The sequence below is a fragment of the Chaetodon trifascialis genome, chromosome 12 (genome assembly GCF_039877785.1).
Source record: "Chaetodon trifascialis isolate fChaTrf1 chromosome 12, fChaTrf1.hap1, whole genome shotgun sequence".
NCBI classification, from domain to species: domain Eukaryota; kingdom Metazoa; phylum Chordata; class Actinopteri; order Chaetodontiformes; family Chaetodontidae; genus Chaetodon; species Chaetodon trifascialis.
In genome coordinates this window covers 6,781,568-6,796,216 of record NC_092067.1, presented here as the reverse complement: position 1 = coordinate 6,796,216, position 14,649 = coordinate 6,781,568, and the positions used below count along the sequence as shown (strand labels likewise).

General features: G+C 40.8%; 1 protein-coding gene across 3 annotated transcripts in view; it reads left to right on the top strand.

Moving 5' to 3' along the window:
- Positions 1-14,649, top strand: part of cacnb4a (calcium channel, voltage-dependent, beta 4a subunit) — a 249,236-nt gene that overhangs the window by 202,512 nt on the left and 32,075 nt on the right. The gene's annotated exons all lie outside the window — the stretch shown is intronic.

Here is a 14,649-nt window from a genome sequence, read left to right as displayed (position 1 = left end):
TTTGACAAACCGCTTTGTTTCTTTCCCATTTTACGAAAGTAAGCAAACCAAAACAAAACCGGATTATTCATATTTCTTATCAATTGCCTTTATTCTATGTTTATTTACTTACTTTTACATTTAACGTAACTTCACCGCTCTGGCTTTAAATACTAAAATGACAACAGTCTAAGTCAAGCCTGCAGTGTTTTCCATTAATAATAATAAAACGTTAGTTGAAGTGAAAAGTGAAAAAGAAAATGAAACTTTACAATATTCATAATAAAAATAATAATAAAACAAGTTTTTATTGTAGTCGCCAGTCCCTGTGGACTTCATAGGCTACGGGGAGGCGAACCCCGGCTTCCCGCATGTGAGACGGAGGTACCGTCCACAATCCTACAGCAAGGAAGCAATAATAACTGACAAGAAGACAGTTTTAAGGGGCACCTACACCGTTTTGACAAACCGCTTTGTTTCTTTCCCATTTTACGAAAGTAAGCAAACAAAAAAACAAAAAACAAAAACGGATTATTCATATTTCCTATCAATTGTCTTGATTCTATGTTTATTTCCTTACTTTTACATTTAACGTAACTTCACCGCTCTGGCTTTAAATACTAAAATGACTACAAAGTGAAGCCTGCAGTGTTTTCCATTAATAATAATAAAACGTTAGTTGAAGTGAAAAGTGAAAAAGAAAATGAAACTTTACAATATTCATAATAAAAATAATAATAAAACAAGTTTTTATTGCAGTCGCCAGTCCCTGTGGACTTTATGGGCTACGGGGAGGCGAACCCCGGCTTCCCGCATGTGAGACGGAGGTACCGTCCACAAGAAGACAGTTTTAAGGCTCACCTTCACCGTTTTGACAAACCGCTTTGTTTCTTTCCCATTTTACGAAAGTAAGCAAACCAAAACAAAACCGGATTATTCATATTTCTTATCAATTGCCTTTATTCTATGTTTATTTACTTACTTTTACATTTAACGTAACTTCACCGCTCTGGCTTTAAATACTAAAATGACTACAGTCTAAGTCAAGCCTGCAGTGTTTTCCATTAATAATAATAAAACGTTAGTTGAAGTGAAAAGTGAAAAAGAAAATGAAACTTTACAATATTCATAATAAAAATAATAATAAAACAAGTTTTTATTGTAGTCGCCAGTCCCTGTGGACTTCATAGGCTACGGGGAGGCGAACCCCGGCTTCCCGCATGTGAGACGGAGGTACCGTCCACAATCCTACAGCAACGAAGCAATAATAACTGACAAGAAGACAGTTTTAAGGGGCACCTACACCGTTTTGACAAACCGCTTTGTTTCTTTCCCATTTTACGAAAGTAAGCAAACAAAAAAACAAAAAACAAAAACGGATTATTCATATTTCCTATCAATTGTCTTGATTCTATGTTTATTTCCTTACTTTTACATTTAACGTAACTTCACCGCTCTGGCTTTAAATACTAAAATGACTACAAAGTGAAGCCTGCAGTGTTTTCCATTAATAATAATAAAACGTTAGTTGAAGTGAAAAGTGAAAAAGAAAATGAAACTTTACAATATTCATAATAAAAATAATAATAAAACAAGTTTTTATTGCAGTCGCCAGTCCCTGTGGACTTTATGGGCTACGGGGAGGCGAACCCCGGCTTCCCGCATGTGAGACGGAGGTACCGTCCACAAGAAGACAGTTTTAAGGCTCACCTTCACCGTTTTGACAAACCGCTTTGTTTCTTTCCCATTTTACGAAAGTAAGCAAACCAAAACAAAACCGGATTATTCATATTTCTTATCAATTGCCTTTATTCTATGTTTATTTACTTACTTTTACATTTAACGTAACTTCACCGCTCTGGCTTTAAATACTAAAATGACTACAGTCTAAGTCAAGCCTGCAGTGTTTTCCATTAATAATAATAAAACGTTAGTTGAAGTGAAAAGTGAAAAATACTAAAATGACTACTACTGGACTATAAAAACACCCCTCCTATCCCACCAAACAATTCTACTGCTAGCACTTGAAACGATAAAAAACCAGGACTCAACTGTCGGAGCCGATGAGACCCCCCCTCCCGGGGTCTGAGCTGGAGGCGCCGTCCGATGCCCCAGGGAAGCAGCTGAGGGACGGAGCCTTCTTGCAGCTAGCAGCGGCGGACCGGAAGCTGTGCGTGGCTGCGAGGCGGTGTTAGCCGGCTCATTCCCAACTAAACTCCCCGCCTAGCTACCTAAAGGAGGCAACCAGCCTCCCCTCCTAACACTGACACAACTTTCCTACTTGCCTATCTATACTATAAGTCGCGAACGGCACCCACCTCCCCGGAGAGTGAGCGCTGGACCGAAAGTCTTGACTGGCGGTGTGCCCCGTAGCGTCCACACCGTTCCGCCCCGCAGAGAGACTGACACAAACTTCCTCTCTCTCTTTTATCAGTTCCGTCTTTCGCGGGTTCCTCACAATGCTCCCAATCACCCACAGGTGAGCCCACTCAACCCATCACGCTGCACTTTCCTTCACTGCCTAGCACGACACTGCCCCCTGTAAACAAACCTGTAAGTCAAGCCTGCAGTGTTTTCCATTAATAATAATAAAACGTTAGTTGAAGTGAAAAGTGAAAAAGAAAATGAAACTTTACAATATTCATAATAAAAATAATAATAAAACAAGTTTTTATTGTAGTCGCCAGTCCCTGTGGACTTCATAGGCTACGGGGAGGCGAACCCCGGCTTCCCGCATGTGAGACGGAGGTACCGTCCACAATCCTACAGCAACGAAGCAATAATAACTGACAAGAAGACAGTTTTAAGGGGCACCTACACCGTTTTGACAAACCGCTTTGTTTCTTTCCCATTTTACGAAAGTAAGCAAACAAAAAAACAAAAAACAAAAACGGATTATTCATATTTCCTATCAATTGTCTTGATTCTATGTTTATTTCCTTACTTTTACATTTAACGTAACTTCACCGCTCTGGCTTTAAATACTAAAATGACTACAGTCTAAGTCAAGCTTGCAGTGTTTTCCATTAATAATAATAAAACGTTAGTTGAAGTGAAAAGTGAAAAAGAAAATGAAACTTTACAATATTCATAATAAAAATAATAATAAAACAAGTTTTTATTGCAGTCGCCAGTCCCTGTGGACTTTATGGGCTACGGGGAGGCGAACCCCGGCTTCCCGCATGTGAGACGGAGGTACCGTCCACAAGAAGACAGTTTTAAGGCTCACCTTCACCGTTTTGACAAACCGCTTTGTTTCTTTCCCATTTTACGAAAGTAAGCAAACCAAAACAAAACCGGATTATTCATATTTCTTATCAATTGCCTTTATTCTATGTTTATTTACTTACTTTTACATTTAACGTAACTTCACCGCTCTGGCTTTAAATACTAAAATGACTACAGTCTAAGTCAAGCCTGCAGTGTTTTCCATTAATAATAATAAAACGTTAGTTGAAGTGAAAAGTGAAAAAGAAAATGAAACTTTACAATATTCATAATAAAAATAATAATAAAACAAGTTTTTATTGTAGTCGCCAGTCCCTGTGGACTTCATAGGCTACGGGGAGGCGAACCCCGGCTTCCCGCATGTGAGACGGAGGTACCGTCCACAATCCTACAGCAACGAAGCAATAATAACTGACAAGAAGACAGTTTTAAGGGGCACCTACACCGTTTTGACAAACCGCTTTGTTTCTTTCCCATTTTACGAAAGTAAGCAAACAAAAAAACAAAAAACAAAAACGGATTATTCATATTTCCTATCAATTGTCTTGATTCTATGTTTATTTCCTTACTTTTACATTTAACGTAACTTCACCGCTCTGGCTTTAAATACTAAAATGACTACAGTCTAAGTCAAGCCTGCAGTGTTTTCCATTAATAATAATAAAACGTTAGTTGAAGTGAAAAGTGAAAAAGAAAATGAAACTTTACAATATTCATAATAAAAATAATAATAAAACAAGTTTTTATTGCAGTCGCCAGTCCCTGTGGACTTTATGGGCTACGGGGAGGCGAACCCCGGCTTCCCGCATGTGAGACGGAGGTACCGTCCACAAGAAGACAGTTTTAAGGCTCACCTTCACCGTTTTGACAAACCGCTTTGTTTCTTTCCCATTTTACGAAAGTAAGCAAACCAAAACAAAACCGGATTATTCATATTTCTTATCAATTGCCTTTATTCTATGTTTATTTACTTACTTTTACATTTAACGTAACTTCACCGCTCTGGCTTTAAATACTAAAATGACTACTACTGGACTATAAAAACACCCCTCCTATCCCACCAAACAATTCTACTGCTAGCACTTGAAACGATAAAAAACCAGGACTCAACTGTCGGAGCCGATGAGACCCCCCCTCCCCCCCTCCCGGGGTCTGAGCTGGAGGCGCCGTCCGATGCCCCAGGGAAGCAGCTGAGGGACGGAGCCTTCTTGCAGCTAGCAGCGGCGGACCGGAAGCTGTGCGTGGCTGCGAGGCGGTGTTAGCCGGCTCATTCCCAACTAAACTCCCCGCCTAGCTACCTAAAGGAGGCAACCAGCCTCCCCTCCTAACACTGACACAACTTTCCTACTTGCCTATCTATACTATACGTCGCGAACGGCACCCACCTCCCCGGAGAGTGAGCGCTGGACCGAAAGTCTTGACTGGCGGTGTGCCCCGTAGCGTCCACACCGTTCCGCCCCGCAGAGAGACTGACACAAACTTCCTCTCTCTCTTTTATCAGTTCCGTCTTTCGGGGTTCCTCACAATGCTCCCAATCACCCACAGGTGAGCCCACTCAACCCATCACGCTGCACTTTCCTTCACTGCCTAGCACGACACTGCCCCCTGTAAACAAACCTGTAAGTCAAGCCTGCAGTGTTTTCCATTAATAATAATAAAACGTTAGTTGAAGTGAAAAGTGAAAAAGAAAATGAAACTTTACAATATTCATAATAAAAATAATAATAAAACAAGTTTTTATTGTAGTCGCCAGTCCCTGTGGACTTCATAGGCTACGGGGAGGCGAACCCCGGCTTCCCGCATGTGAGACGGAGGTACCGTCCACAATCCTACAGCAACGAAGCAATAATAACTGACAAGAAGACAGTTTTAAGGGGCACCTACACCGTTTTGACAAACCGCTTTGTTTCTTTCCCATTTTACGAAAGTAAGCAAACAAAAAAACAAAAAACAAAAACGGATTATTCATATTTCCTATCAATTGTCTTGATTCTATGTTTATTTCCTTACTTTTACATTTAACGTAACTTCACCGCTCTGGCTTTAAATACTAAAATGACTACAGTCTAAGTCAAGCCTGCAGTGTTTTCCATTAATAATAATAAAACGTTAGTTGAAGTGAAAAGTGAAAAAGAAAATGAAACTTTACAATATTCATAATAAAAATAATAATAAAACAAGTTTTTATTGCAGTCGCCAGTCCCTGTGGACTTTATGGGCTACGGGGAGGCGAACCCCGGCTTCCCGCATGTGAGACGGAGGTACCGTCCACAAGAAGACAGTTTTAAGGCTCACCTTCACCGTTTTGACAAACCGCTTTGTTTCGTTCCCATTTTACGAAAGTAAGCAAACCAAAACAAAACCGGATTATTCATATTTCTTATCAATTGCCTTTATTCTATGTTTATTTACTTACTTTTACATTTAACGTAACTTCACCGCTCTGGCTTTAAATACTAAAATGACTACAGTCTAAGTCAAGCCTGCAGTGTTTTCCATTAATAATAATAAAACGTTAGTTGAAGTGAAAAGTGAAAAATACTAAAATGACTACTACTGGACTATAAAAACACCCCTCCTATCCCACCAAACAATTCTACTGCTAGCACTTGAAACGATAAAAAACCAGGACTCAACTGTCGGAGCCGATGAGACCCCCCCTCCCCCCCTCCCGGGGTCTGAGCTGGAGGCGCCGTCCGATGCCCCAGGGAAGCAGCTGAGGGACGGAGCCTTCTTGCAGCTAGCAGCGGCGGACCGGAAGCTGTGCGTGGCTGCGAGGCGGTGTTAGCCGGCTCATTCCCAACTAAACTCCCCGCCTAGCTACCTAAAGGAGGCAACCAGCCTCCCCTCCTAACACTGACACAACTTTCCTACTTGCCTATCTATACTATACGTCGCGAACGGCACCCACCTCCCCGGAGAGTGAGCGCTGGACCGAAAGTCTTGACTGGCGGTGTGCCCCGTAGCGTCCACACCGTTCCGCCCCGCAGAGAGACTGACACAAACTTCCTCTCTCTCTTTTATCAGTTCCGTCTTTCGGGGGTTCCTCACAATGCTCCCAATCACCCACAGGTGAGCCCACTCAACCCATCACGCTGCACTTTCCTTCACTGCCTAGCACGACACTGCCCCCTGTAAACAAACCTGTAAGTCAAGCCTGCAGTGTTTTCCATTAATAATAATAAAACGTTAGTTGAAGTGAAAAGTGAAAAAGAAAATGAAACTTTACAATATTCACAATAAAAATAATAATAAAACAAGTTTTTATTGTAGTCGCCAGTCCCTGTGGACTTCATAGGCTACGGGGAGGCGAACCCCGGCTTCCCGCATGTGAGACGGAGGTACCGTCCACAATCCTACAGCAACGAAGCAATAATAACTGACAAGAAGACAGTTTTAAGGGGCACCTACACCGTTTTGACAAACCGCTTTGTTTCTTTCCCATTTTACGAAAGTAAGCAAACAAAAAAACAAAAAACAAAAACGGATTATTCATATTTCCTATCAATTGTCTTGATTCTATGTTTATTTCCTTACTTTTACATTTAACGTAACTTCACCGCTCTGGCTTTAAATACTAAAATGACTACAGTCTAAGTCAAGCCTGCAGTGTTTTCCATTAATAATAATAAAACGTTAGTTGAAGTGAAAAGTGAAAAAGAAAATGAAACTTTACAATATTCATAATAAAAATAATAATAAAACAAGTTTTTATTGCAGTCGCCAGTCCCTGTGGACTTTATGGGCTACGGGGAGGCGAACCCCGGCTTCCCGCATGTGAGACGGAGGTACCGTCCACAAGAAGACAGTTTTAAGGCTCACCTTCACCGTTTTGACAAACCGCTTTGTTTCTTTCCCATTTTACGAAAGTAAGCAAACCAAAACAAAACCGGATTATTCATATTTCTTATCAATTGCCTTTATTCTATGTTTATTTACTTACTTTTACATTTAACGTAACTTCACCGCTCTGGCTTTAAATACTAAAATGACTACAGTCTAAGTCAAGCCTGCAGTGTTTTCCATTAATAATAATAAAACGTTAGTTGAAGTGAAAAGTGAAAAAGAAAATGAAACTTTACAATATTCATAATAAAAATAATAATAAAACAAGTTTTTATTGTAGTCGCCAGTCCCTGTGGACTTCATAGGCTACGGGGAGGCGAACCCCGGCTTCCCGCATGTGAGACGGAGGTACCGTCCACAATCCTACAGCAACGAAGCAATAATAACTGACAAGAAGACAGTTTTAAGGGGCACCTACACCGTTTTGACAAACCGCTTTGTTTCTTTCCCATTTTACGAAAGTAAGCAAACAAAAAAACAAAAAACAAAAACGGATTATTCATATTTCCTATCAATTGTCTTGATTCTATGTTTATTTCCTTACTTTTACATTTAACGTAACTTCACCGCTCTGGCTTTAAATACTAAAATGACTACAGTCTAAGTCAAGCCTGCAGTGTTTTCCATTAATAATAATAAAACGTTAGTTGAAGTGAAAAGTGAAAAAGAAAATGAAACTTTACAATATTCATAATAAAAATAATAATAAAACAAGTTTTTATTGCAGTCGCCAGTCCCTGTGGACTTTATGGGCTACGGGGAGGCGAACCCCGGCTTCCCGCATGTGAGACGGAGGTACCGTCCACAAGAAGACAGTTTTAAGGCTCACCTTCACCGTTTTGACAAACCGCTTTGTTTCTTTCCCATTTTACGAAAGTAAGCAAACCAAAACAAAACCGGATTATTCATATTTCTTATCAATTGCCTTTATTCTATGTTTATTTACTTACTTTTACATTTAACGTAACTTCACCGCTCTGGCTTTAAATACTAAAATGACTACAGTCTAAGTCAAGCCTGCAGTGTTTTCCATTAATAATAATAAAACGTTAGTTGAAGTGAAAAGTGAAAAATACTAAAATGACTACTACTGGACTATAAAAACACCCCTCCTATCCCACCAAACAATTCTACTGCTAGCACTTGAAACGATAAAAAACCAGGACTCAACTGTCGGAGCCGATGAGACCCCCCCTCCCGGGGTCTGAGCTGGAGGCGCCGTCCGATGCCCCAGGGAAGCAGCTGAGGGACGGAGCCTTCTTGCAGCTAGCAGCGGCGGACCGGAAGCTGTGCGTGGCTGCGAGGCGGTGTTAGCCGGCTCATTCCCAACTAAACTCCCCGCCTAGCTACCTAAAGGAGGCAACCAGCCTCCCCTCCTAACACTGACACAACTTTCCTACTTGCCTATCTATACTATAAGTCGCGAACGGCACCCACCTCCCCGGAGAGTGAGCGCTGGACCGAAAGTCTTGACTGGCGGTGTGCCCCGTAGCGTCCACACCGTTCCGCCCCGCAGAGAGACTGACACAAACTTCCTCTCTCTCTTTTATCAGTTCCGTCTTTCGCGGGTTCCTCACAATGCTCCCAATCACCCACAGGTGAGCCCACTCAACCCATCACGCTGCACTTTCCTTCACTGCCTAGCACGACACTGCCCCCTGTAAACAAACCTGTAAGTCAAGCCTGCAGTGTTTTCCATTAATAATAATAAAACGTTAGTTGAAGTGAAAAGTGAAAAAGAAAATGAAACTTTACAATATTCATAATAAAAATAATAATAAAACAAGTTTTTATTGTAGTCGCCAGTCCCTGTGGACTTCATAGGCTACGGGGAGGCGAACCCCGGCTTCCCGCATGTGAGACGGAGGTACCGTCCACAATCCTACAGCAACGAAGCAATAATAACTGACAAGAAGACAGTTTTAAGGCGCACCTACACCGTTTTGACAAACCGCTTTGTTTCTTTCCCATTTTACGAAAGTAAGCAAACAAAAAAACAAAAAACAAAAACGGATTATTCATATTTCCTATCAATTGTCTTGATTCTATGTTTATTTCCTTACTTTTACATTTAACGTAACTTCACCGCTCTGGCTTTAAATACTAAAATGACTACAGTCTAAGTCAAGCTTGCAGTGTTTTCCATTAATAATAATAAAACGTTAGTTGAAGTGAAAAGTGAAAAAGAAAATGAAACTTTACAATATTCATAATAAAAATAATAATAAAACAAGTTTTTATTGCAGTCGCCAGTCCCTGTGGACTTTATGGGCTACGGGGAGGCGAACCCCGGCTTCCCGCATGTGAGACGGAGGTACCGTCCACAAGAAGACAGTTTTAAGGCTCACCTTCACCGTTTTGACAAACCGCTTTGTTTCTTTCCCATTTTACGAAAGTAAGCAAACCAAAACAAAACCGGATTATTCATATTTCTTATCAATTGCCTTTATTCTATGTTTATTTACTTACTTTTACATTTAACGTAACTTCACCGCTCTGGCTTTAAATACTAAAATGACTACAGTCTAAGTCAAGCCTGCAGTGTTTTCCATTAATAATAATAAAACGTTAGTTGAAGTGAAAAGTGAAAAAGAAAATGAAACTTTACAATATTCATAATAAAAATAATAATAAAACAAGTTTTTATTGTAGTCGCCAGTCCCTGTGGACTTCATAGGCTACGGGGAGGCGAACCCCGGCTTCCCGCATGTGAGACGGAGGTACCGTCCACAATCCTACAGCAACGAAGCAATAATAACTGACAAGAAGACAGTTTTAAGGGGCACCTACACCGTTTTGACAAACCGCTTTGTTTCTTTCCCATTTTACGAAAGTAAGCAAACAAAAAAACAAAAAACAAAAACGGATTATTCATATTTCCTATCAATTGTCTTGATTCTATGTTTATTTCCTTACTTTTACATTTAACGTAACTTCACCGCTCTGGCTTTAAATACTAAAATGACTACAGTCTAAGTCAAGCCTGCAGTGTTTTCCATTAATAATAATAAAACGTTAGTTGAAGTGAAAAGTGAAAAAGAAAATGAAACTTTACAATATTCATAATAAAAATAATAATAAAACAAGTTTTTATTGCAGTCGCCAGTCCCTGTGGACTTTATGGGCTACGGGGAGGCGAACCCCGGCTTCCCGCATGTGAGACGGAGGTACCGTCCACAAGAAGACAGTTTTAAGGCTCACCTTCACCGTTTTGACAAACCGCTTTGTTTCGTTCCCATTTTACGAAAGTAAGCAAACCAAAACAAAACCGGATTATTCATATTTCTTATCAATTGCCTTTATTCTATGTTTATTTACTTACTTTTACATTTAACGTAACTTCACCGCTCTGGCTTTAAATACTAAAATGACTACAGTCTAAGTCAAGCCTGCAGTGTTTTCCATTAATAATAATAAAACGTTAGTTGAAGTGAAAAGTGAAAAAGAAAATGAAACTTTACAATATTCATAATAAAAATAATAATAAAACAAGTTTTTATTGTAGTCGCCAGTCCCTGTGGACTTCATAGGCTACGGGGAGGCGAACCCCGGCTTCCCGCATGTGAGACGGAGGTACCGTCCACAATCCTACAGCAACGAAGCAATAATAACTGACAAGAAGACAGTTTTAAGGGGCACCTACACCGTTTTGACAAACCGCTTTGTTTCTTTCCCATTTTACGAAAGTAAGCAAACAAAAAAACAAAAAACAAAAACGGATTATTCATATTTCCTATCAATTGTCTTGATTCTATGTTTATTTCCTTACTTTTACATTTAACGTAACTTCACCGCTCTGGCTTTAAATACTAAAATGACTACAAAGTGAAGCCTGCAGTGTTTTCCATTAATAATAATAAAACGTTAGTTGAAGTGAAAAGTGAAAAAGAAAATGAAACTTTACAATATTCATAATAAAAATAATAATAAAACAAGTTTTTATTGCAGTCGCCAGTCCCTGTGGACTTTATGGGCTACGGGGAGGCGAACCCCGGCTTCCCGCATGTGAGACGGAGGTACCGTCCACAAGAAGACAGTTTTAAGGCTCACCTTCACCGTTTTGACAAACCGCTTTGTTTCTTTCCCATTTTACGAAAGTAAGCAAACCAAAACAAAACCGGATTATTCATATTTCTTATCAATTGCCTTTATTCTATGTTTATTTACTTACTTTTACATTTAACGTAACTTCACCGCTCTGGCTTTAAATACTAAAATGACTACAGTCTAAGTCAAGCCTGCAGTGTTTTCCATTAATAATAATAAAACGTTAGTTGAAGTGAAAAGTGAAAAATACTAAAATGACTACTACTGGACTATAAAAACACCCCTCCTATCCCACCAAACAATTCTACTGCTAGCACTTGAAACGATAAAAAACCAGGACTCAACTGTCGGAGCCGATGAGACCCCCCCTCCCGGGGTCTGAGCTGGAGGCGCCGTCCGATGCCCCAGGGAAGCAGCTGAGGGACGGAGCCTTCTTGCAGCTAGCAGCGGCGGACCGGAAGCTGTGCGTGGCTGCGAGGCGGTGTTAGCCGGCTCATTCCCAACTAAACTCCCCGCCTAGCTACCTAAAGGAGGCAACCAGCCTCCCCTCCTAACACTGACACAACTTTCCTACTTGCCTATCTATACTATAAGTCGCGAACGGCACCCACCTCCCCGGAGAGTGAGCGCTGGACCGAAAGTCTTGACTGGCGGTGTGCCCCGTAGCGTCCACACCGTTCCGCCCCGCAGAGAGACTGACACAAACTTCCTCTCTCTCTTTTATCAGTTCCGTCTTTCGCGGGTTCCTCACAATGCTCCCAATCACCCACAGGTGAGCCCACTCAACCCATCACGCTGCACTTTCCTTCACTGCCTAGCACGACACTGCCCCCTGTAAACAAACCTGTAAGTCAAGCCTGCAGTGTTTTCCATTAATAATAATAAAACGTTAGTTGAAGTGAAAAGTGAAAAAGAAAATGAAACTTTACAATATTCATAATAAAAATAATAATAAAACAAGTTTTTATTGTAGTCGCCAGTCCCTGTGGACTTCATAGGCTACGGGGAGGCGAACCCCGGCTTCCCGCATGTGAGACGGAGGTACCGTCCACAATCCTACAGCAACGAAGCAATAATAACTGACAAGAAGACAGTTTTAAGGCGCACCTACACCGTTTTGACAAACCGCTTTGTTTCTTTCCCATTTTACGAAAGTAAGCAAACAAAAAAACAAAAAACAAAAACGGATTATTCATATTTCCTATCAATTGTCTTGATTCTATGTTTATTTCCTTACTTTTACATTTAACGTAACTTCACCGCTCTGGCTTTAAATACTAAAATGACTACAGTCTAAGTCAAGCTTGCAGTGTTTTCCATTAATAATAATAAAACGTTAGTTGAAGTGAAAAGTGAAAAAGAAAATGAAACTTTACAATATTCATAATAAAAATAATAATAAAACAAGTTTTTATTGCAGTCGCCAGTCCCTGTGGACTTTATGGGCTACGGGGAGGCGAACCCCGGCTTCCCGCATGTGAGACGGAGGTACCGTCCACAAGAAGACAGTTTTAAGGCTCACCTTCACCGTTTTGACAAACCGCTTTGTTTCTTTCCCATTTTACGAAAGTAAGCAAACCAAAACAAAACCGGATTATTCATATTTCTTATCAATTGCCTTTATTCTATGTTTATTTACTTACTTTTACATTTAACGTAACTTCACCGCTCTGGCTTTAAATACTAAAATGACTACAGTCTAAGTCAAGCCTGCAGTGTTTTCCATTAATAATAATAAAACGTTAGTTGAAGTGAAAAGTGAAAAAGAAAATGAAACTTTACAATATTCATAATAAAAATAATAATAAAACAAGTTTTTATTGTAGTCGCCAGTCCCTGTGGACTTCATAGGCTACGGGGAGGCGAACCCCGGCTTCCCGCATGTGAGACGGAGGTACCGTCCACAATCCTACAGCAACGAAGCAATAATAACTGACAAGAAGACAGTTTTAAGGGGCACCTACACCGTTTTGACAAACCGCTTTGTTTCTTTCCCATTTTACGAAAGTAAGCAAACAAAAAAACAAAAAACAAAAACGGATTATTCATATTTCCTATCAATTGTCTTGATTCTATGTTTATTTCCTTACTTTTACATTTAACGTAACTTCACCGCTCTGGCTTTAAATACTAAAATGACTACAGTCTAAGTCAAGCCTGCAGTGTTTTCCATTAATAATAATAAAACGTTAGTTGAAGTGAAAAGTGAAAAAGAAAATGAAACTTTACAATATTCATAATAAAAATAATAATAAAACAAGTTTTTATTGCAGTCGCCAGTCCCTGTGGACTTTATGGGCTACGGGGAGGCGAACCCCGGCTTCCCGCATGTGAGACGGAGGTACCGTCCACAAGAAGACAGTTTTAAGGCTCACCTTCACCGTTTTGACAAACCGCTTTGTTTCGTTCCCATTTTACGAAAGTAAGCAAACCAAAACAAAACCGGATTATTCATATTTCTTATCAATTGCCTTTATTCTATGTTTATTTACTTACTTTTACATTTAACGTAACTTCACCGCTCTGGCTTTAAATACTAAAATGACTACAGTCTAAGTCAAGCCTGCAGTGTTTTCCATTAATAATAATAAAACGTTAGTTGAAGTGAAAAGTGAAAAATACTAAAATGACTACTACTGGACTATAAAAACACCCCTCCTATCCCACCAAACAATTCTACTGCTAGCACTTGAAACGATAAAAAACCAGGACTCAACTGTCGGAGCCGATGAGACCCCCCCTCCCCCCCTCCCGGGGTCTGAGCTGGAGGCGCCGTCCGATGCCCCAGGGAAGCAGCTGAGGGACGGAGCCTTCTTGCAGCTAGCAGCGGCGGACCGGAAGCTGTGCGTGGCTGCGAGGCGGTGTTAGCCGGCTCATTCCCAACTAAACTCCCCGCCTAGCTACCTAAAGGAGGCAACCAGCCTCCCCTCCTAACACTGACACAACTTTCCTACTTGCCTATCTATACTATACGTCGCGAACGGCACCCACCTCCCCGGAGAGTGAGCGCTGGACCGAAAGTCTTGACTGGCGGTGTGCCCCGTAGCGTCCACACCGTTCCGCCCCGCAGAGAGACTGACACAAACTTCCTCTCTCTCTTTTATCAGTTCCGTCTTTCGGGGGTTCCTCACAATGCTCCCAATCACCCACAGGTGAGCCCACTCAACCCATCACGCTGCACTTTCCTTCACTGCCTAGCACGACACTGCCCCCTGTAAACAAACCTGTAAGTCAAGCCTGCAGTGTTTTCCATTAATAATAATAAAACGTTAGTTGAAGTGAAAAGTGAAAAAGAAAATGAAACTTTACAATATTCATAATAAAAATAATAATAAAACAAGTTTTTATTGTAGTCGCCAGTCCCTGTGGACTTCATAGGCTACGGGGAGGCGAACCCCGGCTTCCCGCATGTGAGACGGAGGTACCGTCCACAATCCTACAGCAACGAAGCAATAATAACTGACAAGAAGACAGTTTTAAGGCGCACCTACACCGTTTTGACAAACCGCTTTGTTTCTTTCCCATTTTACGAAAGTAAGCAAACAAAAA